This window comes from Bubalus kerabau, chromosome 20 (genome assembly GCF_029407905.1).
Source record: "Bubalus kerabau isolate K-KA32 ecotype Philippines breed swamp buffalo chromosome 20, PCC_UOA_SB_1v2, whole genome shotgun sequence".
Lineage (NCBI taxonomy): Eukaryota > Metazoa > Chordata > Mammalia > Artiodactyla > Bovidae > Bubalus > Bubalus kerabau.
In genome coordinates, this window is record NC_073643.1 from 16749721 (window position 1) to 16776017 (window position 26297).

At 48.0% G+C, this 26297-nt stretch overlaps 1 protein-coding gene across 4 annotated transcripts in view; it reads left to right on the forward strand.

The window, feature by feature from the left end:
* Nucleotides 1-10445: 10445 nt before the first annotated feature.
* Nucleotides 10446-26297, forward strand: part of POMGNT2 (protein O-linked mannose N-acetylglucosaminyltransferase 2 (beta 1,4-)) — a 59820-nt gene continuing 43968 nt past the window's right edge. For 3 of the 4 annotated variants that reach the window (XR_008706056.1, XM_055557582.1, XM_055557583.1), the window contains exon 1: nt 10446-10740. The gene's annotated coding sequence lies outside the window, so the exon portion shown is untranslated. Of the gene's footprint in view, nt 10741-21232; nt 21634-26297 lie in introns of those variants that run through there. The other variant, XR_008706054.1, reaches the window with a different exon arrangement.

Consider the following 26297-nt stretch of genomic DNA (forward strand, 5'->3'; position numbering starts at 1 on the left):
AGCTCCCCTGAGCTTCAGTGGGAGACTCCCATCTGTGAGCAGCGCTGTTCCACATAGCGTCTGGGTGAAACTCAACTTGCCTGTAGCTGGACCTCCACCAATCAACTACTGTCCTCGTCAGCAGATATTCTCTGGCTAGAATTTGTATGTGGTATGCCATGGATTGTTTAGGTAGTCTGAAAAGAAAAAAAATAGAGTCTCATTGGGTAACTAAGCAAGTGAGCTCACCCGGGGCATCCTTGCAAGGCAGAGCCGTTATCCGTCTTGCTGAGTTTCTGAGGCTTCACCTGTATGTAGTGCATTCTTCAGTCATACTGCCTCTGGACAGTGGATCAAAAATTGGTGAAGCAGATGGAGGTACACAGCAGAAACCAAGTCAAGGACAACAGACAACTCTGGAGTCCCATGAAGGGCTGGCTCATCCAGAGGTTGCCCTAGTTAGAGTCAGTGGTAAGTGAAGTTAGTCATTTTCACAGAAAGACACTCCAGGAGAAGTGAAATGGACCACAGGAAGAAAAATGAAAGAGTAACACTTCCAATTTAAAAAAATATATATTTATTTTATTTAGTTTTGGCTGTGCTGGGTCTTCATTGCCGTGCGCAGAATTTCTCTAGTTGCGGAATCAGGGGTTACTCTTGAGTTGGGGTGCGCAGGCTTCTCATTGCAGTGGCTTCTCTTGTTGCAGAGCACGGGCTCTAGGCACTTGGGTTTCAGTAACTGCAGCACCTGGGCTCAGTGGTTGTGGCTCATGGGCTTAGTTGCTCTGCAGCATATAAAATCTTCCCAGATCAGGAATCGAACCCATGTCCTTTGCACTGGAAGGCAGATTCCTATCCACTTCACTGCTTTGGCTAAGATATGGACACCACCACCACCACCAACCCCGCCCTGACCTACTCTCCTGCTCCCTGTCTCTACCCACCTCCTCCTTGGAAAGAGAACTTGCTAAACTTATGGGTCAGAGCCTGATGTTCACTGAGACATTAAACTTAGTGAAAATGCATGTCCCTGAATTCTTTCCTGCTGGAAGAAACAACTTGTGGTGTGTAAGCAGTTGCACATATATGAGAACACATCTACAGTATAAATTTCTAGCAGGGGGATTTGTGAGTCAAGGTAAGTACATTTAAATTTTTAAATTTTGATAGCTGTTTGTGAATTGTCCTCCAAAAAGGCTGCATCTCATGGCGGGGACTGCAAATAATCTACCCAATATCCATTCACCCTAACTCCCTTAATAATAAAAACATTACATTTGGGGGTCTTCCATGCTGATGGAGTGGCCAATGAGATGTAAGAGGAAGTTTTGAATGAGACTTCCAGGAAAGTCATTTTTGCTTCCTGTTCTTTTTCCTCTTCCTATATGGATCTCTGTTGTGATGGTAGGAGCTGCAGCAGCCTTCTTATGACCTTGAGGATAGGCGATATGTACTAAGGATGGGGAATCAAGAAGGCCAAATGAGTCTGGGTCCTTGAAAGCCCTGTTAGAGCTTTCAAACAGCTCTGGGCTGTTTCTCAGACTTCAGCAAACAAAGTCTTAATTGTTTTAAACTACACCAGCCTTCCCTTGTAGCTCAGTCAGTAAAGAGGTAAAGAATCTGCCTGCAATGCAGGAGACCTGGGTTCAATCCCTGGGTCAGGAAGATCCCCTGGAGAAGGAAATGGCAACCCACTCCAGTATTCTTGCCTGGAGAATCCCATGGACAGAGGAGCCTCGTGGGATACAGTTCATGGGGCTGCAAGAGTCGGACCCGACTTAGCGACTGTGTGTATGTATAGGCTGCCCTCTGCTGCTAATAGCCCAATGTAGTCCCTGACTTATTCACATTGATTTATATTCTCATCTGTAGCGTACAATAGTACCTCTTCCTTCATACCACAGATGGTAAGTCATCTACTAGGTATTACATCCTACCCTATTTTTAGCATTTAATTAATTTTTTATTGAAGCATAATTGACATACAAAGTTATATTAGTTTCATGTGTACAGCATAATGATTCAGGATTTGTATATATTGTGAAACGACCACAATAAGTCTAGTTAATATGCATCACTATACATAGTTACAGAATTTTTTTTCTTTTGATGAGAACTTTTAAGATCTACTGTCTTAGCAACTTTCAAATATGCAGTACAGTATTATTAACTACAGTCACCATGCTGCACATTACAGCCTCATGACTTATTTTATAACTGGAGGTTTGTATCTTTTGACTCCATTCACCCATTTCACCCACCTTCCATGCCCCAGGCTCTGGCAGCCATTAGTCTGTTCTCTGTGTCTAGGAACTTATTGTTTTTTTTTTTTTTTTTGGGGGGGGGTGGGTCCTGGATTCTACATAAAAGTGAGGTTATATAGTATTTGTCTTTCTATGTCTGATTTATTTCACTTTGCCACTGGTCCCTATATTTAACTTTTAGTTTCCAGCAAAATTATCCTTCAAGTAATTCAGGACATCAGGCAGGAAAAAGTGAAGTAAATCACTGGGTTGGAGATCTCAGGAGCAGCCATATTCAAGGGGTGTGTGTGTGTGTGTGTGTGTGTGTGCGCGTGTGCACAGGCCCGCTCAGTCGTGTCTGACTTTTTGTGGCCCCGTGCACTGTAGCACGCCAGGCTCCTCTGTCCATGGAATTCTCCAGGTAAGAATACTGGTATGGGTTACTATGCCCTCCTCCAGGGGATCTTCCCAACCCAAGGATCGAACCTGCATCTCTTATGTCTCCTGCATTGCCAGGCGGGTTCTTTACCACTAGCACTGGGGTGACTGCAGCTATTTGAGTAAATGAGACACCAGAGAAAGACAAGTGACCTAGGATGACTGTATAGGGTGTGGGGAGACTGGTTTGCTCGGTTAGGTATTTCCCAGGTATGTGTACTGAAAGCACTGTTTTTTCTATGCAAAAGCATTTGCTGTGCCTTACTTCTCTCTCACATTCAGAGTAAAATCTTCTGGAAGCCTGGATGGGCAGGATAATTTAGGTAACAGTCACTGGCAGGAGCAAAAGGAAAAGGGCAGTGTTGGGGGAGAGAAGATGAAAGAATGGGATGATGCTGAATTTGGCAAAGTTTACATCTTCTTCCAAAACTGAAAGTTTATTAAAGGCAATCATTTGAGCTTCAGTTTCAGGAAGGTTCTAGAATACACAGAAGAACTATACAAAAAAGATCTTCATGACCTACATAAGCACAATGGTGGGATCACTCACCTAGAGCTAGACATCTTGGAATGTGAAGTCAAGTGGGCCTTAGGAAGCATCACTACGAACAAAGCTAGTGGAGGTGATGGAATTCCAGCTGAGCTATTTCAAATCCTGAAAGATGATGCTGTGAAAGTGCTACACTCAGTATGCTAGCAAATTTGGAAAACTCAGCAGTGGCCACAGGACTGGAAAAGGTCAGTTTTCATTCCAATCCCTAAGAAAGGCAATGCCAAAGAATGTTCAAACTACCGCACAATTGCACTCATCTCACACGCTAGCAAAGCAATGCTCAAAATTCTCCAAGCCAGGCTTCAACAGTATGTGAACCGTGAACTTCCAGATGTTCAAGCTGGATTTAGAAAAGGCAGAGGAACCAGAGATCAAATTGCTAGTATCCGCTGGGTCATCAAAAAAGCAAGAGAGTTCCAGAAAAACATCTACTTTTGCCTTATTGACTATGCCAAAGCCTTTGACCGTGTGGATCACAACAAACTGTGGAAAATTCTTCAAGAGATGGGAATACCGGACCACCTGACCTGCCTCCTGAGAAATCTGTATGCTGGTCAAGAAGCAACAGTTAGAACCAGACATGGAACAACAGACTGGTTCCAAGCACGAAAAGGAGTACGTCAAGGCTGTATATTGGCACCCTGCTTATTTAACTTATATGCAGACTACATCATGTGAAATGCTGGGCTGGATGAAGTACAAGCTGGAGTCAAGATTGCTGGAAGAAATATCAATAACCTCAGATATGAAGGTGACACCACCCTTATGGCAGAAAGTGAAGAAGAACCAAAGAGCCTCTTGATGAAAGTGAAAGAGGAGAGTGAAAAAGTTGGCTTAAAACTTAACATTCAGAAAACAAAGATCATGGCATCCAGTCCCATCACTTCATGGCAAATAGATGGGGAAACAAGGGAAACAGTAAGAGACTATTTTTTGGGCTCCAAAATCACTGCAGGTGGTGACTGCAGCCATGAAATTAAAAGACGCTTGCTCCTGGAAGAAAAGCTATGACCAGCCTAGTGAAGTGAAGTGAAATTGCTCAGTCGTGTCCGACTCTTTGAGACCCCATGGACTGTAGCCTGCAGGCTTCTCCGTCCATGGGATTTTCTAGGCAAGAGTACTGGAGTGGGTTGCCATTTCCTTTTCCAACCTAGACAGCATATTAAAAAGCAGAAACATTACTTTGTCAACAAGGGTCCTTCTAGTCAAGGCTATTGTTTTTCCAGTAGTCATGTATGGATGTGAGAGCTGGAGTATAAGAAAGCTGAGTGCCATAGAATTGATGCTTTTGAACTGTGGTGTTGGAGAAGACTCTTGAGAGTCCCCTGGACTGCAATGAGATCCAACCAGTCCATCCTAAAGGAAATCAGTCCTGAATATTCCTTGGAAGGACTGATGTTGAAGCTGATACTCCAATACTTTGGCCACCTGATGTGAAGAACTGACTCATTAGAAAAGACCCTGATGCTGGGAAAGATTGAAGGTAGGAGGAGAAGGGGGTGACAGAATGAGATGGTTGAATGGCATCACTGACTCAATGGACATGAGTTTGAGTAGGCTCCAGGAATTGGTGATGGACAGGGAAGCCTGGCATGCTGCAGTCCATGGGGTCACAAAGAGTCAGACACGACTGAGCGACTGAACTCAACTGAACTGTGTTTTTTATAGTTATCTTTTTCCCTCGGGAGCATTTAATTATCTCTACAAGTCAGTATACAGCAGGGGGGACTCACAAAAGCCCTGATTATTTGTTGTTATTCAGTCATCAAGTCGTGTCCGACTCTTCACGACCCCATGGCCTGCAGCATGCCAGGCTTCCCTGTCCCTCACCATCTCCCAGAGTTTGCCCAAGTTCATGTCCATTGATTATACCCCCTGCTTATCTGCGGGGAGTGCTCTCTGTGGGAGGAGAAGTGGAATGTCCCCTCAGCAAACAGGCTTGGTGAGCCCAAATACTAGCAAAACGATGTAACATGTCATCAGTGAACTGGGAAGATATTACTTTGAATTAAAAACATACACTGGAGAAGGTTTACAACAATTCTGTTTTCTGAAAAGTAATGATTAAATTTCTAAAAGCATATTTTTCAAGCCCTCAAAAACCTTACTCTGTGGCCTTAGCCAGAGAAACCAGCCCGGGACTAACGACTGAGTAGAAGGGCTCTCATTCTCCGCCTCTCCTCTTAATCCAGCTCTCCGGGGCCTGCCCTGGCCTTGTTTTCTGATCTGGGCACAGATTCCATTGAGATTATTTGGCTTCCTGTTTCACCATTTGGTCTGAGCCTGCAGATTCTTTTTAAAGATTCTAATACCGCAGATGCATGGGTTTAAAACTGAGTACAGTAGAAGGACATGGCAACCCACTCCAGTATTCTTGCCTGGAGAATCCCATGGACAGAGGAGCCCGATGGGCTACAGTAGAGTCTGATACAACTGAAGTGACTGAGCATGCATGCACAGTAGAAGTATAGAGGTTGCTAGAGTTTCTCTCTTAATTTAACAAACATGCATTAAAGAAAACAAACTTTTATTTTGGGGGATCATCCTGAATCAGGACAGTAGACGGAAAGTTGCAAGGGAATGAGGGGGAGGATAAACATGGCAGGAATTTACATGACTTGGCGGTGAAGAGGGAGATGGGGAAAGTGTTGTGGAGGTTTCCAGGCCCGGGAGGGCATGGAGAGGCCTGGATGGAGTCACACTAACTGGCTTCATCCCCTCTCTCCACCTGGCCCTGGGTGGAGCATGGCCCTGGGCAAAGTGTTTAATGACTCTCAGCCTTTCCCATCTATAAATTGGGGACATACATAATCTACTGCATAGGGTTGTGGTGAGGATTAAATGAGATCATTTCCATCTAAAGCCAAGCACAGACTAGGTACTGAACAGATGGTACCTCTTGTTATATAGTAGCCAGTCTCCAGGAAGGTCTTAAAGCAACCTTGTTGCTCAGTATCCACACCACTCCCTGGTCTCTTTCCACGTTGAATCAGCATCAACCTGCGTGACCAATACACACAGACGGGACAGCACGTTGAGGGCTCTGAGACCAGGTCATGAGAGGCGTTCTTCTGTCTCGGTCTCTTCTCAGCCTCTGCCTCAGTCTCCTATACCAGTTGCTCTGGGGAACTGCCTCGCCACAGGGTCACTCAAGAGGCTTGTAGAGAGAGGCCCACATGCAGAAGAACAAACTTTCCAGCCATATGAACCAGCCCTTTTGGAAGCAGATCCTCCAGTCTCACACAGCTTTCAGCTGACTGCAGTCTCAGCCAACATCCGATTGCAACTTTATGAGAGACCCTGAGGCAGAACCAATTCTAGATTCTAGACTCAAAAAACTATGAGATACAATAAATGATTATTGTTGCTTTAAGCCAGTGCATTTTGGGGAGATTTGTTATGCAGTATTAGACAACTAAAATAGGAGGATGTTGACTCAGTGGTGAAGAATCCGCCTGCCAATACAGGAGACATGTGTTCAATCCCCGGGTTGGGATGATCCCCTGGAGAAGGAAATGGCAACCCACTCCAGTATTCTTGCTGGAAAATCCCATGAACAGGGGAGCCTGGCAGGCTACAGTCCATGGTGTCACAAAGAGTCGGACATGACTTAATGACTAAACAACAACAAACAACCAGTAAATAAAGCACTTTTTTTTGGTGCTCCACACCAGACTAGTTTTAAATACATGGCTGGCTTGTAAAATGAAACATCATCCTTGTCTGCAAACTTGGTCCTAGGACACCCACAGGCCATGTCCTTTGTGATCTTATCCAGAAAACTCTGCCTTGGACAGAACCCAGTCCCTCTCCACCTTCAGTAATGGGCTGCTCGCCTGGGCTGCTTGGTGCCTCCTTCCATCAGCAGACCATCCCTGGCTTTCTTGTTGAGAACCATAAATTCAACCTATGAGCTTTTTAAAAACTAAAAACAATGTAAACTTTAAACTACATGTTCATTCCAGGACTGTGTGTGTGTGTGTGTGTGTGTATATATATATATATAATGAACAAGATGAAAATAAAAATTACCTTTAGTCTCACCACACAGGTCATGGGCTGATATCCTTCTGGACTGTTTTGCACAATATACTCTTTTTAAAAAGAGGTCACTTTGACTGTTTTGGTACTTTTAAAAATTAAATACAATATAATAGTTTTCATTCCGATCCCTAAGAAAGGCATTGCCAAAGAATGCTCAAACTACGGCACAATTGTACTCATCTCACACGCTAGCAAAGTAATGCTCAAAATTCTCCAAGCCAGGCTTTAGCAATACGTGAACCGTGAACTTCCAGATGTTCAAGCTGGTTTTAGAAAAGGCAGAGGAACCAGAGATCAAACTGCCAACACCCACTGGATCATGGAAAAAGCAAAAGAGTTCCAGAAAAACATCTATTTCTGCTTTATTCACTATGCCAAAGCCTTTGACTGTGTGGGTCACAATAAACTGTGGACAATTCTGAAAGAGATGGGAATACCATACCACCTGACCTGCCTCTTGAGAAACCTGTATGCAGGTCAAGAAGCAACAGTTAGAACTAGACATGGAACAACAGACTGGTTCTAAATAGGAAAAGAAGTACATCAAGGCTGTATGTTGTTACCCTGCTTATTTAACTTGTATCCAGAGTATATCATGAGAAATGCTGGGCTGGAGGAACCACAAGCTGGAATCAAGACTGCTGGGAGAAATATCAATAACCTCAGATATGCAGATGACACCACCCTTATGGCAGAAAGTGAAGAAGAACTTCATCAAGGTCTCTTGATGAAAGTGAAAGAGGGAAAAAAAAAAGTTGGCTTAAAGCTCAATGTTCAGAAAACTAAGATCATGGCATCTGGTCCCATCACTTCATGGCAAACAGATGGGGAAACAGTGGAAACAGTGAGAGACTTTATTTTGGGGAGCTCCAAAATCACTGCAGATGGTGACTGCAGCCATGAAATTAAAAGATGCTTACTCCTTGGAAGGAAAGTTATGACCAACCTAGACAGCATATTAAAAGGCAGAGACATTACTTTGTCAACAAAGGTCCGTCTAGTCAAGGCTATGGTTTTTCCAGTAGTCATGTATGAATGTGAGAGCTGGACTATAAAGAAAGCTGAGCGCTGAAGAATTAATGCTTTTGAACTGTGGTGTTGGGGAAGACGAGAGTCCCTTGGACTGCAAGGAGATCCAACCAGTCCATCCTAAAGATGATCAGTCCTGTGTGTTCATTGGAAGGACTGATGTTGAAGCTGAAACTCCAATACTTTGGCCCCTTGATGTGATGAGCTGACTCATTTGAAAAGACCCTGATGCTGGGAAAGATTGAGGGTGGGAGAAGGGGCCGACAGAGGATGAGATGGTTGGATGGCATTACTGACTCAATGGACATGAGTTTGGGTAGGCTTTGGGAGTTGGTGATGGACAGGGAGGCCTGGCATGCTGCAGTTCATGGGGTTGCAAAGAGTCGGACACAACTGAGGGACTGAACTGAATATGAAATATCTTCCAAGCATTAAGTGAATATTATTTTGAAACTTTCTCTTAATGATTTCTTAAATGGTCCATAATGTTTTTTAATCTGTCCTGCACAGCTGAGGACCTAAGTAATGTCCATGGTTTGTTTTTTGTTTCTTTTTAAAAAACTTTTTTGCTGCAGCCAGCACTGCAGGTAGGGATTGAAAGTGGTTGATGCAGTTTGAGAAAAAGAAACTAGAGACAGAATTAAAGTTTTAAAAATGGGACCAGGGAACTCAAGACCTCTTGGGTCAAGAGCCCTGTTCCTCAGAGCCACATCACTTTTATTTAGTGTCTTGGCAAGCAGAAAGTGTCTGTTGTGTTATGAAGTCAGCTTCCTCTGTCCCCAATCGTGTCTCCCATTTTATTGGTTACTGTAAACTATCTTTGTTATTTTCTTGTACAAGGGCTATCACCTAGCTGAAGGTCATAGACCCACATGTGCCTTGGGAAAACATCTTAGTGTGTGCACAAGCAGTGTTCTGAACTTGCGCTGACCCGGTGTTCCAAGATGCACACTATGTTTTTCCTTAGCTTAGCAGGGCATGACAGCCCCAACTGATCAACCCGATGTACTTTTATTTGGGTTATGCTGTATTGCTATATTTTGCTTTTATTCTTTTCCCATGGTGATTTTCTCATGGCTTAGCCAGAGCAACAGATGGCTGACTATTAACCCTTGCACTGTTCAATTTTGAAATATTTACAGATTCATTCCCCCAGTGGCTACATTTTACATAATTATAGTACACTATCCAAACCAGTTTTTGACATTGGTATAAAGTGTATAGTTTATGTCATTTTATCACATGTGAAGATTTGTTTAATCACTACCCCAGCCAGTCATCGGTAAACGTCATATGCAGCAGCCATCAAAGTGGGGAATGTTGTCCTTACGGAGCAGGACTGTGGGATGGGATAGAGTAGGGGTGGGGGATTGGAGCAGAGGAACGGTGCTTTTTTAAGTCCCCTGCAGTGCGTGTGCATGCTGTGTCCAAATCTTTGCGACTCCATGGACTATAGCCCGCCAGGCTCCTCTGTCCATGGGATTCTCCAGGCAAGAATACTGAAATGGGTTGCCATGCCCTTCTCCAGGGGATTTTCCTGACCCAGGGATCGAATCTACGTCTCTTATGTCTCCTGAATTGGCAGGCGGGTTCTTTAACTAATGCTGGGAAAGACTGAAGACAGGAGGAGAAGGGGAGAACAGAGGATGAGATGGTTGGCTGGCATCACCGACTCGATGGACATGAGTTTGAGCAGGCTCCGGGAGTTGGTGATGGACAGGGAAGTCCGTGGGGTCACAAAGAGTCGGACACGACTGTGCGACCGAACTGAACTGAACACCTGAGAACAGCGCCCCTCCCCCCCCAGTATTATATATTTTTTAAAAGCATGTGAAAGTAGTATTTTGATTTGATAAATGACAATTGCTTGTCGGTTTAAACTTGCATTTAAGTTTATTATCGGGCCTCCCATAATTGTATAAACTTAACACCAAGCGACCTGGAGAAGGAAATGGCAGCCCACTTCGGTATTCTTGCCTGGAGAACCTCATGGACAGAGGAGCATGGAGGGTCCATGGGGTCACAAAGAATCGGGCACGACTTACCACTGAAAAACACGAAGCGCAACGTCACTTCTTCAGGAGCAAACTACAACTCCCAGGATCCCCCGGGTCGAAGGAGCCGGCAACCATCGGACGCAAACTGCAATTCCCAGAATTCCGCGAGACTAGGAAGAGGTACGGCCTCCGGCTGAGGCGGTGGAACCGGCGAGCCTGCGCACGTGCACAGCTGACGCGAGGGGCTCGCCAGCTGGGCAGGCGCACGTAGGGCACCTGCGAGGCGAGCGGCGGTGACGGACCAGACTGCGCGGAGGAGCCTGCGCTCCCTTCTTGGGCGTCCACGGCTCCGAGCAGGCGGCTGGGGCAGCGGCGGGCACGGGTTCGGCCAGAGCCATCTCCGCGGAGGGCCGGCCTGGAAGCTTCAGCCCCGTGGAGCCCGGGCTGTAGGGTGCAGGTGAAGTGCGCGCGCTCGCGGAGGGCAAGGGTTCCGCGACATGGCTGGGTTTGGAATTGAAGGAGCGGTCCTGCGACCTCCCGGCTAGAGAGGAGCGGAGGGGGATTTGCAGCTGGGAGGAGTGATGTGTGTTGGGGCCGAAGGAGGCGCGGGAGGTGGCGAGGGTGAGGGGAGGTGGACCCTCGAGGTCCAGGTACCGCGGGCCGCGGCGTGTCAGCTACAGACCTTAGCTCCGGGCTGGCACCAGCAGCCGGTTCCCACGCCCTTCTGCTTGGGAGATGGTGCGCATGAGGCGCGGGTGGCGGGGAGCCAGGCGAGAAGCACGGAGGGGGCCTGGCCCTCCCAAGCTCCCTGTGAAGGCAGTACCAGGACATCCCGTAAGTGACCCCTGGGCTCCTTGGGGGCTCAGTACGGTGCCCACTGTGTGTCTGGTGATGACAGCCTGGCATCGCCTGCTTGACAATGCTGGGATAGCCTCAGAAGTAGGGACACAGTGGGCTTCTGTCCCCAACATGTGTGTAGGAGCCTGTCTCCTGATGAATATCCTCTGCTAAGGTCAAGGGCCCTCAGGCCAGAGTCCTTGCCAGGTGGTGGGCAGCTAGGGTTGGCTTTCTTTATGTCAGCCAAGTCTCAGAACCTACTTTTGGGGGAATCGAGAATGGCATGGGAATGGTTATCAGGTGAACTATCTCATAGGATTTGGTGGCTCAGAGCACAGATAGAATAGGGTTCATTTACCAAATATGTTCTGCTACATGTGCAGGGCATTCAAATCTTGGCTCTCATTTGCTAAGTGTGAGCCCTTGAGCAAGTCACTTATCCTCTCTGAACCTCTTATTTCTGTGCAAGACGGGGTTGCTGTGAGGATTAAATAAAATAATGCTGTGCAAGTTGGAAGCCCAGTGTCTGGTGCCCAGTGACCGTGTAGCAAATATTAGCATTTGTGGTCGCTAACAAACAGAAGATGTAAGAGGTGAGATTGGAACCGAGGTCTGTATCACTGGAATTAGCTGCCCACTCTGACTCTCATGGATCTTGGAGATCTTTTCTCCAACTCATCCTTGCACATTACAATGAGAAATCTGAGTCCCACTTGCCAGCGGAGCCAGGAAGGAGCACAGGGGAGTCCTCTCTTCCCCAGAGATGGACAGAGCATCAGATCCTGAGTCTTGGGCCCTGGGAGGGTGAGGAGAAGCAGAATGGGGATCCCCAGCAAAGGAGGTTGGGGTGCTGGCGACTGCAAGTGCAGTCCCCCGCACTGCAGCTGTGTGTGTCCTGGTGGCCTCCATGTGGCAGGTGTCAGAGCATTTTTCAAACTGACCTTCTGGTTGGCAAGTTCTTGCTCTGAGCCTTGCTTTAGAAAATACTTAGCAATAACATAGGCTTCTAGTGAATACTGAGCTAACCAGAAAATTAAATTATCAAATGTTCCAGTCCCCGAATATCCTTGCTATTCTCAATTGGTTGCCAGTGGATACGCTTCTCCCAGGCCTATCACCTAGTAGATTTTTTAATTGGATAAAATCATGAACATGAAAGGCAGAGCCCAAAAATATCATCATAGGCTTTGAAACCAAACTTGGGTTTGAATCCCAGTCTCACCACTTGATAGCTGTGGGACACTGGACAGTTCCCTGAATAATTCTGAGCATACATCCTCAAACGTGGAATGAGATTGGTTAACACCTGTTACAGATTTGTAATAGGGAACAAGTGAGATAATTCTTGTCAGGCGCTTAGCAGTGTTCCTGGCCTGGAGTCGGTGCCAGTGAATGGAAGTTATGGCATTATTATGGTTAATAATAATTATATAAAAATAATTGTCAGGCACTGTGCTTTGCCTGAGTTCTCTTTGAATTCACAAAACCACCCTGTGAATTCAGTATAATTGTTTGTTAGGAAGTGGAGGCTTGCAGGGTTTAAGAATTGGCCCAGGCGGACACACAAGGACAAATAGCTACATGATACCACTTAAAGGATGAATGTAGAATAGTCAGACGTATAGAAGCAGAGCATGGAATGGTGGTTGCCAGGGGTTGTAGGGAGGGAAAATGAGATGGTATCAGTGAAAGGGTGTAAAGTTTCAGATAGACAAGATGGCCGAGTTCTGAGAGCCTTGCTGCACAGCATACAACTGTGAGCCTACAGTTCACAGTACTGTACTATATGCTTCAGGTTTTGCTTTGAGGGCAGAGCTTACGTTAAGTGTTCTTATCACAAAAATGAGTGAGTAAAGGGACAGAGGAAACTTTCGGAGGTGATGCATAGGTTATGGCATAAATTATGGTGATGATTTCCTGGGTATCTACTTATCACCACCCTTAGCGTGTTGTGTATGTTAATTATGTACACCTTTTCGTGTGGTGAAAAAATTTAAAAGAAGAATTGGTGTACGATGATGCAGCTGCTGAGTGTCAGGAGCAGAGCTCACATCCTGGCATCTCACTCCAGAACTGGAGCCCTTTACTTCCCCTCCCCTGCTGGTTGGGGTCTTCACGCTTCTGGAAGCCCGCCTGTGACCTGGGGCAGCCTCCAGTGTTACAGCAGGTAGCCCCGGCCGCTTGGAGAAGAGGCAGGAGCCTGCAGCCTGGCCGAGGGTGCTTCCTCTCCATGTCTGAGGTTGACCAAGGCTGGAGGGTGAAGCGTTAGCAAGAGCCAGCCGAAGGCCCTGTGGGCCCTAGAGGCTCTCATCATGGACCACAGGGCCAGGGAAGGGCGTAATCTGGGTGAGACCTGGAGGCCTGGTTTGGAGAAGAAGTGATCTTGTCTGGAAGCTGGGAAGAGTCCCAGAGGCATGTGCTTCTTCTGGGCCTGACCTCTGCTCTGGGGAGGGGGTTCGCCTGTGAGCTGTGGGTTTGAGGAACGCCAGCCCCCTGCTTTGTCTCAGCCGCCTGTAAGAGCTCCCACTGCCCCCAAGACCTTTTATAATATAAAGAGTTGGAGCAAATAATTTCTAAGGCCTCTTATAGCTCTAAAAAATGTTGGTTTTGTCATTCTAAGCATGTGGGTTAACCCTGTCAGCACAGCACCAGTGTGGGTGGGGTAATTGTCACCCCACTGTGCACCCCACACCTCCCTCTGGGTGAGAGAATGGGCACAGCTCCCTGAGCTGCTTGCCTGGAAGGGTGGGGAATGGTTACACACAAGAAGCCTTGGGTTGCTAAGTTACAGTTGAGGGCCTATGGGTCTTTGTTTCCAGAGCTGTCCACGGCAGCTCTGCCCTTCTTGCATGAGGAGAACTCACAGCTCTGAGGTCTTTCCTGCTTTTCCATCACCGACTGTGCCTGTGAGTCTGAATTACTGTGAACCCCGGAGTCAGGCACAGGCTTGAATTCTGGTGCTTCTGCTTGAGCTGCAGGACCTAGAGGAAAGTACTTAACCCCACTAAGCTCTAGTTTTTCATATTAAAAGAAAATGGAGATAACACGAGTACTTGCATTAGAGGGCTTGTGCATTGAGGCTTCAGTGGAAGTGGGCAGAGAACGGGCTTAGGACAGTGGCTGGCACATAGTAGGTGCGATGAAGTAAGATGGTGGCAGCATTAACCTCTCCCCCTGTCCAGAGGCCAGTGTCCTCTTCCTGACATGTCAGAACAGCTGTCAGTCCTTCCGTGTTTTGTTTATTTATTTGGCTGTAGCAGGTCTTCTTTGCAGTGTGCAAACTCCTTAGTTTTAGGAGTTAGGCTTGTGGGATCTAGTTCCTTGACCAGGGATTGAACTCGGGCCCTCTGCATTGGGAGTGCAGAGCCTTAGCCACTGGACCAGCAGGGAAGTCCCAGTCTTTCCATGTTGTTTGGCTTCCCAGGTCCTTACCTGCATACTCAGGACCCAGGGTCTGTCAGGAAGCCACACCTTTCACTCTGCCATTGGTGACTACCATCAGTCGTCTTTTTTTTTTTAATTTTTAAAAAATTAATTAATTTTATTTTTGTCTGCACTAGGACTTCATTGCTCTGTGCAGGCTTCCTCTGATTGTGGCAAGGAGGGGCTACTCTTCATTGTGGCTTCTAATTGTGATGTCTTCTCTTGTCATGAGGCTTCAGTAGCTGCGGCACGTGGGCTCAGTACTTGGCAGTTCAAAGGCCCTAGAGCACAGACTCAGGAGTTGAGGTGCATGGGCGTAGTTGCTCTGTGGCATGTGGGATCTTCCTGGACCAGGGATCAAACCCCCGACCCTTGCATTGGCAGGCAGATGGGAAGTCTCATCAGTACAGTCTTAATGCTAAGAGTTGTCTCTTTTCTCCACTTTGAAAAGCAGAACAGAGCGCCCTTTCCTGGCTGGGCAGTGGGTGCTCAGCCCTGGCTGGGCTTCGGGGAGGGGTTGGCGACCAGGCCTGCTGCATTGCCACCATCACTGATGTTCCCAGTGCAGACCTTTGGGTGCGGCTGTTTTAGACACACGCAGTGACAAGGAACACCCTGGCACCTTCAGTAGTGGGGTTTGTGGCAGGGATCAGGGCACATCCTGGGGGCCTTCAGGAGTTATCAGGGTTAGGCTGGGTCCCAGAGCTTCCAAGAGGAGGGACAGTGGCCACTGTTAGGAGCCAGAGAAGCAGTCCAGCCTTGCTCCCTTCAGGAGTCCATTTCTCAGGAGACCGACCGACCTCCCTGCAGGCCTGCAGGTGAGGGCATCTGATACCAGCACCACCCCCTGATCTGACTTCTCGGGCATCTCCACCAGTGGCTGCCTTAGGCCCAGCCTCCACTCTCTCATCCATTTAGCTGTGGCCTAGAGAACTGGGCTGGTTTTGTTTTGTTTTGTTTTGCCACTCAGCATTATAAGGGATGTGGCTTGTGTGGGAAGGTGTGAGCTGGGGAAACTTTTCTCAAAGTGGAATATGGCTGCTTAGAATATGGCAGCCTTTTCAGGCTGCCCCAGGAACATAGGCTGCCCCAGGAACATCATTTTCGCAGAGGCTGGGGAGAGGATTTATTAGCCTTTGTGACGGGGAGGGCTGTCCTTGGTGGTTTACCCTGGGTTGGACAGAAATGCCCTGCTGGGTATTTAGAAGCGGGGAATTGCAGAATTGTGGAGTGTTACGGAAATCTTAGAGGACTTCCTGAAATTGAGTTCACACTAGAGTCACCTGAAAGCTTTATTAAAAACACGGGTTCCTGGGTTCCCTCAGGGATTCTGGTTTAGCAGGTGTGGAGGGGCCCCAGATTTTGCATTTCTCACATCCCAGGTGCTGCTAAAACTGCTGTGGGGGACCCCGTGTCCACCTCACAGGTTGACCTGGATTTTCCAGGCCACTTCCTGGCAGGGCAGGGGCTCACTACAGTCGCTGATTCCTCCATGTTAGAACAGCTCTAAGCCTTAGAGAAGTCCTCTTCCTGTCTCCCACACTGAAATCCCCCCATGACTTCCTTCTGCAGGCCTTGCTTCAGGGCCCTGCTGGCCCTCGCAGCCATGCTAGGGGCAGAGTGGCAGCCGGGGACTACGTGCCATTCTTCAGCCCGGGGCCTGGGTTGCATGTGTCACCAGCGTGCGTGTGTGCCCACTCCGTTAGAGAGGGGTGCAGCCCCCCTCTGGAGTAGCCTCACTCTTGCTGCTCTGCCCCTCAGTGTTTGAAGAATGCCCGAGGTCCAGGGGCTTCCTTTCCCCGAGGAAGAGGGCCCTACTCCTTGCATCCTACACAGAGTGGGGTTTCTGGATCTTTCCTGATCTTGGCTGCCCCACTGGGAGATTCCCAGAAGTACTTGTATAGAGTAGTTTCATATGAACAATTAGGCACATAGACTCTGATTCCTGCCAGAGGTGCATATTTAGAGTCTAATCATGAAGAAACACCAAACAAGCCCAAATTGAGGAATACACCAGAAAATATCTGACTCTGTTAAAAACTGCTGAGGCCATGAAAGTCTGAGAGGCTGCCCAGATTAGGGGAGACAAGTGAGACACGCTGCCTGGCCGCCAGGCTTCACCTTGGCTTGGATTCTGGGCCACAGAGTGGAGACCACAAATAACTAATGGTATTGTATCAATATTAATTCCCGATTTTGTGTGATACGAGAGAATGTTCTCATTCTTAGGAGACAGATGATGAAGTGGTAGGGACTAATGGGGCAAGATGTCTCTGGCTTATTTTTAAAAGGTTCGGAAAAAGAGAAAATGGTACAATGAATGTGTCAGATTAGCAGTTGATGGTAAGGCTAAGGATGTAGGAGAGTTCTTTGTACTATACACACAGTTGTGTTTTGTTTTTTCCTAAGTCTGGGATTATTTCCAGATAAAAAGAAGGAAAACGGGTAACAGAGATGACATTGTAGCCAGCCCGCCTTCATTAGTCTCATCGCTGCTTCCCGCGTGACCTTGGGCAGGTCTCAGTGGGCTTCGGTCCTACCATCTGTAAAATGAAGATCATCACGTAAAGTGGAGAACCCGGCACCTCGTGATTGGCCAGTAGATGTCGGCTCTGATACGGTGGTGGTGGATGTGGTGGTGGTAATAATGATGGAAGGAAGGAGATGAGAGTGACATCTTGGTGATGAGGCCAAAGGAAAACCCTCGCTGAGGCCTCTCGCCTCCTTGTCACTCACTCATGCTGGGCTCTAGGCTCCCCGAGCGTCTGGCAGGGACTGCTATGACCTCGGCACTGCCTGGCTCCCCCACTGCAGGGGCCTCCCAGGTGATCACTTGAGCCCGGGGGCTCCACTGGCGAAACGCACGTCTCCTGACACTGCCCATCCGTGCCTGTCTATAACGCACTGCCCTTTCAGCTGCATGTGGCTTTGGGCCTGCGTGTCACAGCCCTGGGATGGGAGAGGAGCCCACAGCTGGGTGACCTCATGGCTTGCTTGGTGGGCAGATGTGAGACCTGGGCGCAGCGGTGTCTGCTGTGGGCGGGGGTTTGCCATAGTCATTGCCAGCAGGGACGTGTGGACACCTAATAGGGGCAGTCATCGTCACCCCCATGACCACAAAAACACCTCCAAAACCTTGCTCAAACCATCCCCCCCGCCGCACCACCACCCTTCAGGTCGCTTCCATGGATAGCCTCGGGTGGAACCGGGACCGTTTCCTGTCACGCACACTTCTCCCTTCTTCTGGGCAAGCGTTTTATGCTTCTTGTCGTGAGCGGCCTTCTGACCCTCTTGATGCAATCAGTTGTGCAGGCGTGTTCTGAGCATCACAGCAGCCACTCACTCGATTCTCTTTTCCTGTTCATCCCTGTTTGTGACCACATTGGTGCCTAGGAGTGCTTTTCTGTTACGCCAGAAAGGGCCAACACAGGGGGCTCTAACTTGCAAGTGACCCATGGGTGTGAAGCAAAAGCCAGTCACAGCAAGTTGTGCGAGCAAGAGTTTCTGTGTTGGTGGTAGGCGGGACTCAGCTCCACCTGTTCAGCTGTCCCGCCTGTGCTGAGTGCCTTGGAGCCTTGGCTGTCCTCAGCAAAGCTTGCCTTTGCCCATCGTGCCAGAGTAACACAAACTGGAATTCTCTTGCTCCACCCACAGCCCCACCGGTCCACCCTGGGTGTTCCATCGGGTTTTGTTAAAAAGAAAGAAGAGTCACTATGTTTAACTGTTGATAGAGGATGAACGCGGAGAAGGCGATGGCACCCCACTCCAGTACTCTTGCCTGGAAAATCCCATGGACAGAGGAGCCTGGAATGCTGCAGTCCATGGGGTCTCGAAGAGTCAGACTCAGCTGAGCGACTTCACTTTCCCTTTTCACTTTCCTGCACTGGAGAAGGAAATGGCAACCCACTCCAGTGTTCTTGCCTGGAGAATCCCAGGGACGGGGGAGCCTGGTGGGCTGCCGTCTATGGGGTCACACAGAGTCGGACACGACTGAAGCGACTTAGCAGCAGCAGCAGCAGCAGAGGATGAATGTCTGCATCTTCGCCTGAGGAGTTATTATCCATGTTAAGTTTTTGGTCTAAGCATGTGAACTTTTAACTAAATGTTAAAGATGCCTGATCACTTAAATATTAGGTTTTACAAGGAGTACTCAGAGGCTGCCAACATTAGGCCAAAATGGAAACGCTTTTGGGTGAAACCCTGAGGCCATCATTGTTTGTTCAGGCTTGTCAGGAGCACTGATGGAGATCTAAGTTTGGGCCCCACGTAAACATGACGTGAGGAGTAGCAGTTCCATGTTCTGCTTCTGGTAACCATAACCAGTAGGGGGAAGGAGCAGGGAGAGATCATTCTGAGGGCGTTTGAGTTATTGGAGCTTGTGTGCTGTTTGCTAACTGGCAACGCGTGAGGCGCATCGGTGCAGGACAGGAAGCTTCCATCATTCAGCACCAGTGATTCAGGCTGCATTTAGGGTAAAAGCATATTTTTCAATAATTAACAAGAACTCTCTGATTTTTCAGTTGGGGGTATGAACAACCTGTTAAAGTAAAATTGTTGTACTATTAATAGAAAACCTTCTTTAGACACTATCGCCAGCCCTTGTCTTGGCCTGGCCCTGCCAGTCTTCTGAGCCTGGGTCTGGTGGGTGCTGGCAGTCCTAGCCTCCCAGCCCTGCACCTGGGGGCATGACCAGTGACCAGCTGGTCCTGGCAGTTGGGAACCCGGTAGAGCTGGCCAGGTCAGCAGCAGAGGGCTTCATTTAAGACCAGAGCTCACATCCTCGGGCCCATTACACCAGCAACAAGGCCAGCAGCCGCAGTCCTTGGGCCTGCCTGTCATCTTCACTCAAGTGGAATAGTGGCCAGAAATTACAGACTAGGACATTTCCCATTTTAAATGGATTTCTGGCTTCTCTGGAAAACCAGAAAAGTAGTATTACAGACTGAATTGTGTCCTTGGAAATTCATAATCAAAGCCCTGACCCCCAGTATGACTGTATTTAGAGATAGGACCTTTAAGGAGGTAATTAAGGTTAACTTCATGGGAAATAGATGGAGAAACAGTGGAAACAGTGTCAGACTTTATTTTTTTGGGCTCCAAAATCACTGTAGATGGTGACTGCAGCCATGAAATTAAAAGACTCTTACTTCTTGGAAGGAAAGTTATGACCACTTAGCATATTGAAAAGCAGAGACATTACTTTGCCAACAAAGGTCCGTCTAGTCAAGGCTATGGTTTTTCCTGTGGTCATGTATGGATGTGAGAGTTGGACTGTGAAGAAAGCTGATCGCCGAAGAATTGATGCTTTTGAACTGTGGTGTTGGAGAAGACTCTTGAGAGTCCCTTGGACTGCAAGGAGATCCAACCAGTCCATCCTAAAGGAGATCAGTCCTGGGTGTTCTTTCAAGGGAATGATGCTAAAGCTGAAACTCCAGTACTTTGGCCACCTCATGTGAAGAGTTGACTCATTGGAAAAGACTCTGATGCTGGGAGGGATTGGGGGCAGGAGGAGAAGGGGACGACAGAGGATGAGATGGCTGGATGGCATCACCGACTCGATGGACGTGAGTTTGAATGAACTCCGGGAGTTGGTGATGGACAGGGAGGCCTGGTGTGCTGCGATTCATGGGGTCGCAAAGAGTCGGACACGACTGAGTGACTGAACTGAGCTGAACTGAAGGTCATAAGGGCTTCCCTGGTAGGTCAGACGGTAAAGAATCCGCCTGCAACGTGTGAGACCCAGGTTCGATCCTTGGGTCAGGAAGATCCCCTGGAGAAGGAAATGGGAACCCATTCCAGTATTCTTGCCTGAAGGATTCCGTGGGCAGAGGAGCCTAGTCATAAGGCTGGTGCCCTAATCTAATAGGACTGGTGTCCCAGTAACAAGGAGAGAGACCAGAGACCTCTCTCCCCTTGGTGCACACAAGGAGGTCACCTGAGGACACAGTGAGAAGGTAGCCATCTGCAAGCCCTGGAGAGAGGCCTTAAGAGAAACCAGACATGTGGACACCTTGGTCTGGGACTTCCAGCCTCCCAGAACTGTGTGAAAAGAAATGTCTGCAGTACTTGGTTATGGCAGCCGGAGCAGACTAATACCAATAGGTGCCGCCAGGCCACTGTACTGCCAGGCCCTCGTCAACTTGAACTCTCTTCTGGGTGTGTGGTCTCTGGCGCACACTGTCCAGAGACCATTGGTTCTTGGCCTCAGTAAGCATGTGAATTTGCACCCTCTGCTCGAGGCCTGGAATTCCTGGGGATCTTACTCCTTATCAGATGCCAGGGCCCTTGTGAACGGCTTTTCTGTGCCTGTGTCTGGAGCCTGGCAGGGCCCCCGGGAGTGGAGCCGGCACTCAGGGCTGGGTGGGCCGCCTCGGCTGGGTGCCCGCGTAGGCAGGACCCCCCAGGTCTTACTGTGTTTGCAGGTGTGGCGGCCGCATCAGCACCTTCCTCCGGTGCTTCCTGGAATAGGTGGGATCCTGGAAAGGTGGGATCCCATTGTCTGTAAGAATCTGATAATCCATTTCTGGTCCAGGAGCTGAGGGAAGCAGTTTGGGGGTGCGGGGGTGAATTGGTGGTTTCTTCTGTCTGCTTCAGTTTCTAGAGGGCTGTTTTAAGCATGTTTTAAATCTCATTTCTTTTTTACTCCCTTTCTTTTGAAAAGTATTTTTTTTTCTTTTTTCTTTTTTTAGTTTGAATCCATTCTTCAATGGCAAGCCACTCCAGTACTCTTGCCTAGAAAATCCCATGGATGGAGGAGCCTGGTGGGCTGCAGTCCGTGGGGTCGCTACGAGTAGGACGCGACTGAGCGACTTCACTTTCACTTTTCACTTTCACACAATGGAGAAGGCAATGGCAGCCCACTCCAGTGTTCTTGCCTGGAGAATCCCAGGGACGGCAGAGCCTGGTGGGCTGCCGTCTGTGGGGTCGCACAGAGTCAGACACGACTGAAGCGACTTAGCAGCAGCATTGATTGACTAGTCAGCAAAATTAAAGAAAAAAATTAGGTAAACATCTTACATCTACCAAACCTGATATATTTTTGGTGAAAATATTCTAACACTAAAAATATACCATTGAAAAACGTTCTTGCTCCATATCAGTCTTCGTCCTGGCTGAGCCACTAAGCTCTTTGTGCCGCATACCTGCTGGGTCCTAAATGCACGCCCAAGGGAGAGGAGGCCCCCCACCAGTGCTGCCTGCGGAGAGGAGCACAGTGGCCAACGTCCAGCCTGCTTGGTTTTGGCTGTGCCACACAGGTAGTTACATCAGGTCAGGGCCGGGCCTGCCCACATCTAACTGAGCCTGTCGTCAGGAGAATGAAGGAAGGAGTCTAAGGACCTATGTGATGAACGATTCAAGGGCACAGCTTTCCACCATGGCCCTGCCTCCAGGCCTCAGGAGGGGTTTCCTCTGGGGATCTTCTCAGCGCTTGCGTCCTTGCTGGAAGATGAGTGCTCTGGGCAAGGGCCCTGTAAGCCTTGAGGCCTTGTTCTGTCTTACCTTCCTCCCCTGCCTTCGCCCCTTGCCCCTCACCTCTTCTCAGAGAGGGTCCGGTGCTCCAGGCTTTTTGTGGGACAGAGTGACTTGACAGGTAACTTGAGACAAGAGTGGTCTGCTCATAAGTGACAGGCTCTTTCCCTCCTGGACCCCCAGCCTAGACAGGTGTGCTGAAGACAACACCATCCAAGCTGTGGATTTGTTCTGTTGTTCAGTTGCTAAGTCATGCAACTCTTTGCAACCCCATGGACTGCAGCACTTCGAGCCTCCCTGTTCCTCACTGTCTTCTGGAGTTTGCCCAAGTTCATGTCCATTGACTCGGTGATGCTATCCAGCTATTTCATGCTCTGCCACTCTCTTCTCCTTTTGCCTTCAGTTTTTCCCGGCATGAGGTCTTTTCCAGTAAGTAGGCTGTTCACATCAGGTGGCCAAAGTATTGCAGCTGCAGCTTGAGCCCTTCAAGTGCCAGTGAGTATTCAGGGTTGATTTCCATTAGGATTGACTGGTTTGATCTCCTTGCAGTCCAGGGGACTCTCAAGAGTCTTCTTCAGCATACCTTAAAAGTCCAAAAAGGACTGTTTCTTCCATGCAAGTTTATTTCCAAACAACTCAGCTCTGTAGTCAGCCCTCTCCCCCACAGTCATAGAAGGTATCTCGGAGGCCAACTCAGGCTTCTTTTATTTGCCTCTGTAACAGGACTCCATGGGGGAGGCCGCAGGGACCCTGCCCTCCTCTTCAGCAGCCTGTACGGTCCGGAAAAGCTGTATCTCCTCAGCCAGTAGACAGGACTGGGGAGAACCGTGGCTTCTTTAGGATCAGGGATCTGGTTAATGTCCCCTTTGCCTCCATCTGTTATCTTTTGAAAACATTTCTGAGGCTTTTGCCTGATCCTTCTGTTCTGGCATTTGCAGGCTGCTGCTGTGCAGCTGACAGTGGACAGACACAGGGGAACCTGGGGAACAGACTGGGAGGACTTTATAATGAGCAGTGACTGCCCTAGTTCTTGTTGGCATTCTCACTACCACGCTTCGGCTATTTCACAGCAGGGAAAAATGCAAGGGCGGCCCTCCATCTGTCTCCACGGGGGCAAAATGCAATAGTATTCTGTGTTAATTAACATTCCCCAGAAGCAGATCCTGAGACATGGATTCAAGTGCAAGTAGATTATTTGTACTTGATCGCAGCATACATGAACAGGGAAGGAGAGAAGAGAGACACGGCAGGGAAGAAGGCCAGTTCTCACTGCGGGCAACTCTGTAATCCACTTCATCTGTTAGGGAACTCCGGGAGCCCGTGGAGAATACGGCTCAGGGCCGTCTCATCTGGGCAGGATGGGATTGGGGGCTTTACGCGACTGGCTCCATCAGGTGTTGGTGCAAGCCCCCTGGCCTGTGACTGAGAAAAGTGGTAAAACTTAGGCAGTCTGACCCTCAGGGCTCCATGCTTTATCCACCGCACTACTTATCAGAAAATGTCCTGTCCATTCCCAGCAAACCTTCCCTCCTGTTTTCCCTCTTGGAAGGGTCTCCCACGGAGAGCCTGACGTGTCCATGAGAGGTCCACATAGGCCAGTCTGTATTTGTCCTGCCTTAGGTCAGCACCATTGTGGGTGCTGAGGGTGGGTGGAGGACGTAGCATCTGATTAGAAACAGTCCTTCCCACTCCCCAAGCTCTGGGGTGGTCTCTGCCTGGCTGCCTTTTAGCCCCACAAGGCCCCATGTTTGCTGGTTCCCATAAGCTTTGTCCCAAGGCCCCCAGCCTCAGTGACTTGACTGGGATTGGCTGCGGAACACATAGCCCCCTGGTCCTCCTTCCTGCCCGTGGCCCCTTCCCCACATCCCCACCTGCTGCCAAGCCTGCCTTTCACCGCAGGGGAGGGCCAGGTAGCAGAATGCTCACGAGAGACGCTGTGAGTACTTGGGGGCCAAGCTGCCTGCTCAGCTTGGAGGTGCTCTTTCCTCATTTCCTGGGAGTCTTGCTTTCTGATATTCCCTGGGTGTGTCTGTTTTGGCTTTAGCTGCTGTTGGAAGCCGTTCTTGTCTGCAATCAGAGCAAAACATGCATCAGCTTGTGCTACAACCATCTGCCTCCCGTCTTGCCAGACACAGCTTTATTTTTTGAGTATTAATTTATTACTCATCCACTTTCCAGTATTCTGTCATTTTGTAATAGTGATTTTATTTTATTCTTTATGGTTTTGTTTTAAACTTTTTCTGTGCAAAATGTCAGACAAACTCAAAAGAGAATCAAAAAAAGACCCCATCATCATCTTTAACTATCAGTATCTGTGTCTCACCTGTCTCCATGCCTTTTTCGCTGGAGTATTTTAGAACAAACCACATACTTCTTGTTTTACATATTAATACTTATGCTCTCTTATTTGTGGGCTACGCTGATAGCTCCATTGGTAAAGAATCCACCTGCAACGCAGGAGACCCCAGTTTGATTCCTGGGTTGGGAAGATCTGCTGGAGAAGGGATAGGCTAACCCCTCTAGTATTCTTGGGCTTCCCTTGTGGCTCAACTGATAAAGAATCAGCCTGCAATGCTGGAGACTTGGTTCAGTCCCTGGGTTGGGAAGACCCCCAGAAGAAGGGAAAGGCTACCCACTCCAGTATTCTAGCCTGGAGAATCCCATGGACTGTATAGTCCACAGGGTCACAAAGAGTTGGACACAACTGAGTGACTTTCAGCTCACTTCTCTTATTTCTTATCTAATTTTTAATAGCGTTTTATTTTGAAATAGTTTGAGACTTACAGAAAAGTTACAAAAGAACACCTCACTCAGCTTCCCCTGATGTTAACATCTTACACAGCCACTGTGTAATTATCAAAACTAGGAAATGAACGCAGCTCTGATACTAACCCATGAACCTTACTCAAATTCTGCCAGTTGTCCTATTAATGTCCTTTTTCTGGCCCAGGATCCCACATGGCATTTAGCTGTCGTGTCTCCTTACTCTCGTCCAATCTGGGACCTCCTCAGTCTTCCCCTCTCTTTTATGATTTTTAACTCTTGCAGAGGTCCTGATCAAGTATTTTGTAGAATATCTTTCAATTTGGGTTTTATGTTTTCTTTGTTAACTAATCTTAACAGTTAACTAATATTAACTAATCTTAATATTAACTAAAATTAGCTTAATTAAGTTAACTAAAATTAACTTAATATTGATTAAAATTAACAGACCATCTTCAGAGCCAGAACTGGAACTAGAGCCAAGTTTTTCCCATATAGAAATATAGGTCGAAGTTATGTTATTTTGGGCAGGAAGGCTCCAGAAATGAGGTACCCTCCTCAGCACATTATATTAAGGGGTACATGGTGTCAGTATTGTTATTATTGGTGACGTTAATGGTGATTATTTGGTTCAAACGATGTCTGCCAAGCTTCTCTGCTGTAAAACTTCTATTTTTACTTTTGTAATTAATATGTATCTCATAGGGAGATACTTAGAGACTGTGCAGATTTCCTGTTTCTCACCATACTTTCACCCACTAATTTTAGCAGCCATCAGTGAATCTTGCCTGAAACAGTTATCGCTATGATGTTTGCCAGCTGGTGATGTTCTGTTTCCATTATTGTTTCTACATTTATTAATTGGCATTCTACTGTAAGATCTGTGTCTTCTCCCCTATTTATTCAATTATCTATTCATATCAATATTGACTCATGGGTATTTATCTTATTCTATGGGTTATATAATCCATTACTATTGCTTTTTAACTTTGTTACTCAAATTGTCCCAGATTCAGCCATTGGGAGCTCCTTCAGTTTGGATCCTGTGTCTTTTGGATATGTTCCCATCATTTTTTTGAGAACTTCCTTACATTCTGGTACTATAAGATATTCTAAGCTCATCTTGTAATTTTCCTTGCCCGGCCCTGGAAGCAGTTATTTCTCCAGGAGCCCTGGCTCCTTTTAGTGAAGAGTGCTGTTTAGAAATCAGAATCCGAGTGCTGACTGGGCTCATTGCTGCTGGGGTGTCATTGCGCGCAGCCGCCCTCCCCCCTGGCCAGAGCCAGGAGTCCCGTGTGTATGGAAACATGCTACGTCCCAGCTGTTCTTCCTGCTGGAGTTGCCACCTGTCAGTCAGTCATGACTCTCTCTTCAGTTCTCTGGCCCAGATCTGAGCTGAGGTTCTCAGGGGGGGTCTCACCAACCCCCCAGTGAGACACCTTGCCTTCCCTGCCTTTGCATTATCTTCTTAAACTCTTCTTGTCCTTGCCTTTACTTCCTCAGTCCTTTTCCTCTCCCCAT